Source organism: Petaurus breviceps, unplaced genomic scaffold, assembly GCF_028583685.1.
Source record: "Petaurus breviceps papuanus isolate PSGF00001 unplaced genomic scaffold, PetGlider_PUasm1.0 90515, whole genome shotgun sequence".
Lineage (NCBI taxonomy): Eukaryota > Metazoa > Chordata > Mammalia > Diprotodontia > Petauridae > Petaurus > Petaurus breviceps.
The window spans coordinates 2,165,516-2,172,548 of NW_027187269.1; positions in this window are offsets into that span (position 1 = coordinate 2,165,516).

Below are 7,033 nucleotides of genomic sequence, written 5' to 3' on the forward strand. Positions count from 1 at the left end.
CCCTTAGTGTAGAAGCTGCCAGATCCTATGTTATCTTGATTGTGTTTCCGCAATATTCAAATTGTTTCCTCCTGGCTGCTTGTAATATTCTCTCCTTGGTCTGGGAATTTCAGAACCTGGCTATAATTTTTCTAGGAGTTTTCTTTTTGGAATCTTTTTCAGGAGGTGATCAGTGGATTCTTTCAACCTCTATTTTGCCTTCTGGTTCTAAAACATCAGGGCAGTTTTCTTTGAGAACTTCCTGGAGGATAATTTCTAGGTTTTTTCTTTGATCATGGCTTCCAGGTAGTCCAAAAATTTTTAAATTATCTCTCCTGGATCTATTTTCCAGGTCAGTGGTTTTTCCCATGAGATATTTCACATTGCCTTCTATTCTTTCATTTGTTTGGATCTGTTTAACAGCATCTTGATTTCTCATCATGTCACTAGCTTCCCTTTGTTCCCTTCTAAATCTGAGGTAATGATTCTCCTCAGTGAGCTTTTGAGATTCTTTTTCCATCTGGCAAATTCAGCTTTTTAAGGCATTCTTTTCCTCATTGCCTTTTTGAGTCTCTTTTGACATTTGAGTTAGCCTGTTTTTTAAGGTGTTATTTTCCTCAGTCAGGCTGTTGACTCTCATTTCAAAATTTTCTTGCATCGTTATCATTTCTCTTCCCAATTTTTCCTCCACTTCTCTTATCTGCTTCTTAAGGTCCTCTATGGCTTGTAAACAACTCGTATTTTCCTTTGAAGCTTTTGGTACAGGAGTTCTGACTTCACTGTCTTCCTCCTGTTCCCCTCTAATTTTGGAATCTTCTGTTTGCTTTGTTTCCTTTGCCTGGTCATGTCGCCCCCTCAGTCACTTGACCCCTGGGCTTTTTGCCACAGTAGGACTCTGCTACCAGACAGGGGAGCTTCGTACCAAACGCTGGGGTTTTCTCAGCTGCCGGAGGTATTATAGTTGGGTGCCCTCTCTGAAGCCTCCACACTCTCTGGCAAGCTGGTCACACACCCCATGACCTCCACCCTACACCACAATCCAGATCCAAACAGGTTAGAGTAAGAGCAATTACCCCTCAGACTGGTCACTTGGTCCTGCTATAGTCTGCAGGCCAGGAGCTGAAGCTGCAACATGGTGCCAGCTGCACCAAGGCGTCTCAGCGGCTTCTAGCCCTGGGGCAAAAACCAACGTACTCCCAACTACTGGTCCCAAAGTCCACACTGCACCGACCTCTTACTTTGCCCTTAGCATCTATGTGTTGATAAATCTGGAAATGGACACACCTGCTGGTGATCTGGAGCCCCTTCAGCTGCTGTTTGGTCAGGCCTGCCCTGGGGCTAAAACCTTGGCATGGGGCTGGGCTCAGTTCCCAGAGCATTGCGCTGGCTGATTCCTGCAGGCCTGCCGGACTGTCCTTAGTGGGAATTTAGCTTCTCTGTGTCATTTTGTGGGTTCTGTAGCTCTAAAGTTTGTTCAGAGTCCCCCTTTACATGAATTGGGGAAGGTAGAAGGTGGAGCCTCGTGGAGGTCCCGCTTCTACTCCGCCATTTTGACTCTGCCCATCAAACATATGTCATTTACCTAGTTCAGGGGATAAAATCAATACCCTGAATTTCAGAAAATACAAACAAAAGTTACAAGCAGACAAAAAATACAGACAGAGAAAATAATACAGTTCAACAGACCAACAGATAGGGCTTCTAGCTGGCTGACCATCACATACATACAGTGTTAGTTACCCAAGAGAGAAGCACCAACGTCTGGGTTTTCAAAGCTAGGGGGCTCAATAGCTATCCGGAGTCTCATCTGGTCAAATCATACAACTCTTCCAAAGCAAAACCTCACCTCAGAGTTTATATAGCCTTCTCCAGGGTCAGAAAACATCACAACCCTCATGATCCACTGCCCGATTACAAAGTAACAAGGTGTGGGCCTTCTTGAAAAACAAGCCTCCCCTAAGCAAGCTTCTCCTGTGAGCTCTGCTCCACCCTTCAGCAAACTCCTCCCACCACAAGTTCCATGTGACCACATTCAGACTATCACGGGGCAGAGTATATTTTCAAAACAGGGAAGATCCTCAAATTCACTTAGACTTATTAAGGAACAGGGAAGATCTTCAAATTCCCTTGCCATTACATATACTCTGCCTGCCTCAGTTTCCTCTTCAGTAAAATGGGGATCATACCTAGCCAGGTTGTTGTGAGGATCAAATAAAATGGTATTGTAAAGTTCTCAGCAGAGTGCCTGGCCCATTGCAAGCACTCTATAAATCCTTATTCTCTTCCCCTAATTTTTGAATGGTCAAGCTCTTGGCTCTTCCCACCAGCACTGTGCCATTATCTGTGTATTTACTGCTACTACGCATACTACCAGTTATATCTTCATTTTCCATCAGCAGCTCAGCTTGGTTTTCTCTCCTCTAACATTATGGTGCCCCCAGGATAACCTGAAATATCATCACCATGCATATTGACTCAGCTTTGGACAGTCAACATCTTCTCAGCTTTGGACAGTCAACATCTTCTCATTTCCCTTAGTTGTCTCTCCCCTCTGATTGGAGAACTGGCAGACAGAGCAACAAACTATGAATACCTTCCTTTACCAAGGGTTCAGAACTTTGCAGCTAAACTCTTCAGAATTTTTCTATCAGCTGCTTTGCTTGATTTCAACTCCATAAACATCATGTGCCCATACCAAGTACACCCTGGTGTCCCCCCACCTCTCCATCCCTTTTCTACTTCCTTTTTATGTATTGTCTTCCCCATTAGACTGTAAGCTTCTTGAGGGAAAGGGCTGTTTTTCTTTTTCTTATTGTATCCCAAGCACTTAACACAGTGCTTGGCACATAATAGATTATTAATAAATGTTTATTGGATTGAATTGAATCATATCTGTAAGTCTACCTGAATTTCTAATGGCAGATTCAGGACCCTAAAGTTTTAATATCCATACATATAAACTTGAGAGAGAGGATGGCATCATGGGGAGAAGGTGGGCTGCAGAGTCAGGACAATCCAGGTTCCAATTCTTTCTCAGCTCTGGCACATAACTATGACTGAGTCACTTACCATGTCAATGTTTCAGGTCACTCTCTCAGACTGTAAATTGTTGTTGCTGCTACAGGTGTTGACTCACATTGGTAGAAGGTATGTTGTCACTTGAAGCATCCTAATACCAAAGAAATCAAAGATCTAAAGCAATAACAACAGAATTCCCTTTAGATACTTATATAGGCAATAATAATAAGAGCTAGTATTTATATAGCACTTTTAAGTTTTGCAAAGCTCTTTCCATATATTATCTAATTTCCTTTTCACAACAACCCTGGGAGGTAGGTGATATTATTATCACTGTTTTACAGATAAGAAAACTGAGACTAATTAAGTTTCAGTGAAGAGAAATTGTCACTTGCCCAAGGTCACATAGCTAGTTAGTGACCAAGGCAGGATTTGAATTCAGGTCTTTCTGCTGCCAAGGGAAAACTGTTGTAGTGCCAACACAATACTCACAGCATCAATGGTGGCCATGAATATGCCAGCACAGTTCTGAATTGCAAAATATAACAGACTCTCCATATAAAAGACAGAAGCAAAACATTTATTCAGACACCAGAAAGCCAAATCTCAACACCAGGAAACTGAATCCATCATAGCAACAAAGAAGTTAATACACCATAGCACAGCAGGGAGCCACACTGTCCTTTAGCAAACAAACACTCACAAGCCTAGTTGTCTCTGGTTGTGTCTTCTCCTCCCTTCTGCTCTGACTTCCAGCTTCCTGTTGGTTCTGCTCCATGCTTCAGTAAGTTCCTCCCACCACGGGTTCCATGTGATTCCATTCGGCCTATTAGGGGGCAGGAAAGATCTTCAAATTCCCTTACATTACAACCGTTTATGCTCTTGTTGATTCATCACTAAAAAAGATGTTTCATATATGTGCTTTCTTTGCTCAGAAATAGGAGGTAGGAGATGATGCCTTTGCCCTTCTTTTATACTGAATGACCACCATCCTAAAGTTATTTGACTGGAGAAAAGAATATTTTACCATCAAAGCCAAAGTGAAGTTACCTCCTCTTCCAAATCCAAATTACTCATGAGTTCTTTTTTTTATTTAAAGTTTGAGTAGTTCAACCCCCTCCCTCCTTTCATACTGTAATGGTAATGGGAATTTGAAGATCTTCCCTGCCCTAAGCCTAATAGGCCTAAGTGAATTTGAGGACCTTCCCTGTTTTTAAAATATACTCTGCCCCCAATAAGCTGAATGTGGTCACATGGAGCCTGTGGTGGGACGAGTTTGTTGAAGGGTGGAGCAGAGCCCATAGGAGAAGTTTGCTTAGGGGAGGCTTGTTTTTCAGGAAGGCCCCAACCTTGATACTTTAATCAGACAGTGGGTCATGAGGGTTGTTATATTCTCTGACCCTGGAGAAGGCTATATATACTCTGAAGTGAGGTTTTGCTTTGGGGTTCACTTATGGGAAGAGTTGTGTGATTTGGCCAGATGAGACTGGGCAGCCATTGAGCCCCCTAGCTTTCAAAACTCAGATGTTGGTGTTTCTCTCTTGGGTAACTAACCATATGTATGTGATGGTCAGACAGCTAGAAGTCCTGTCTGTTTGTCTGTTGAATTGTGTTATTTTCTCTGTCTGTATTTTTTGTCTGTTTGTAATTTCTATTTATATTCTCTGAAGTTTAGGGTACCGACTTTTTTCCCTGAACTAGGTAAATGATATATGTTTGTTTAAAGTAAGATTGCTAACCCTTTTTGAGTTGTTTTCCTTTAGAAAAGCAAATCAAAGAACCTGTACTAGCAGCCATCCTGGGTATGCTAGGGTGTTTGCTGCTACACATACACATCCTAATGAGTTTTCTTTTTGTTAAAAAGAAACAAATGAAAAAACATATGTGGCACAGTGGATAGAGTGCTGGGTCTGGAGTCAGAAGGACCTGATCAAATCTATCTGTGTGACCCTGGGCAAGTCACTTAGCCCTATTTGTTTCAGTTTCCTCATCTGTAAAATGAGCTGGAAAAAAAATGGCAAACCCCAATGCCAAGAAAACCCCAAATGAGGTATAGCAGCAAGCACCCCAGAATACCCAGGATGGCTGCCAACACAGGTTCTTAGATCTGCTTTTCTAAAGGAAAGCAATTCAAAATGGGTTAACAATTTTGCTTTAATCAAACATATGTCGCTTGCCTAGTTCAGGGCAAAAAGATCAGCACCCTGAACTTCAAAGAATACAAAACAAGTTACAAGCAGAAGTTACAAGAAGACAAAGAAGCAGATCAAGCAGATAGGCTTCCAACTGTCTGACCATTACATCCATACCTAGTCACAATTACCAGAGAGGGAAGCACCAACATCTGGGTTTTCAAAGCCGGGGGGCTCAATGGCTGCCCAGAGTCTTGTCTGGTCAAGTCACACAACACTTATCAAAGTGAGCCCCAAAACAGAGCCTCACATAAGGATTTATGTAGCCTTCTCCTGGCTCAGAGAATGTCACAACCCTCTTGACCCACTGCCCAGTCACAAAGCTTCAAGGCATGGGCATTCCTGAAAACCAAGCCTCCCGCCACAGGTTCCATCGGACCACATTCAGCCTATTGGGGGCAGAGTATATTTTCAAATCAAGGAAGGTTCTCCGAGTCACTTAAGCCTATCAAAGGGTATAGGGGCAGGGAAGATCTTAAATTCCTATTCCCATAACATGGTGTCACAAAGAGTTGGACATGACAGAATACCAACAAAGTAAAAAAAAAATTTTAGTGTGGATTGATTATAAAAAGTAAAGAGGAAAATTAGCTACTCCCCCTTAAATGGCCCCCTCCCTTGAAATGCTGTTGTTGCTACCCTCAGTTTCACTTCTCAGAGGAGGATACTTGTGAGCATTGGTGGAAAGGAACACTAGAGAAAGGCACTCAGTTGATCCAGTCCTTCAGTCTACTTTTTTTTGTCTTCCATTTTAGCTTAGGAAAAAAAGGACTGCATACACTAAGCTTGATCTCTCTTTGTCTTTGAGAGGTTTATCACAAGTAACAGTTGATTAGATTCTCTATTTTATGGCTCCTCAGCCCCCAGTAAGTGGTGAAGAGAAAAATTTTTTTCTGCCCAGATGATTCAGATCGAACATCTCCTCTATCACATGTCTGCTATTGTCTTTCCCCTTTTCTTGACTCCCCAGTGGAAAAAAATAAAAAGAAACAAAAAAATACATAAAAACTAAAGCAGTTATAGTATGCTTGATTAAATTTTTGTTTGTCAGCCATTTAGTCATGGTAAGAAAACTTCAAAATTATTCTCTGCCTTCTCAAGCAAAGAGAGGGAGAGGGGATAAGAACATTTCATTGCCTCTTACTAATTTTCTGAATGACAAGTCATCATCCAACAGCATTTGCTCACTTTAGTTCCTCTGACTTTCCCATCTGTCTATTAAAGGTAGAACTGCATTCGTGAGGAATTGTGTTTAATCTTTCATTTGAAATACACTCCCTTTCTTGTGAGAGCTTCTCTATCTCTTCCAGGGCATAGCAAAAAACAATAGCATCCCTTTAAGATATCACTCTTAAATCTATTGGATAGGATATGCAAAATAATTATGTTTTATCAGCAGATCTTTGTTACATTTATTTTTGCATTCATGAGCTGATCCTAATTTTAATTTAATTTGGGGAGAAAGAGAGAGAGGGAGAGAAGAAGAAGAATTGGAGGAGGAGGAGGAGGAGAAAGAAGAAGAAAAAGGAGGAGGCTGATACTTGATATAGGAGATGCTCTATCTGAATCATCTGAGCAGAAAAAAACTTTTTCTCTTCTCCACTTACTGGGGGCTCAGGATCTCTAAGAGAGAGAATCCAGTCAATTGTTACATGTGATAAATATCTCAAAGTCAAAGAAGGAACAAACTTGGTGGTTGCAGTTCTTTTTTTCTTTAAGCTAAAACTAACTAAAGAAGGAAAAGGAGGAAGAGAGAGAGAGAAATAGACAGAGACAGAAAGGGAGACAGAGAAGATACAAAGAGGGTGGGAGAGAGAGACAAGAGGGTGATGGGAGGAGTAGAG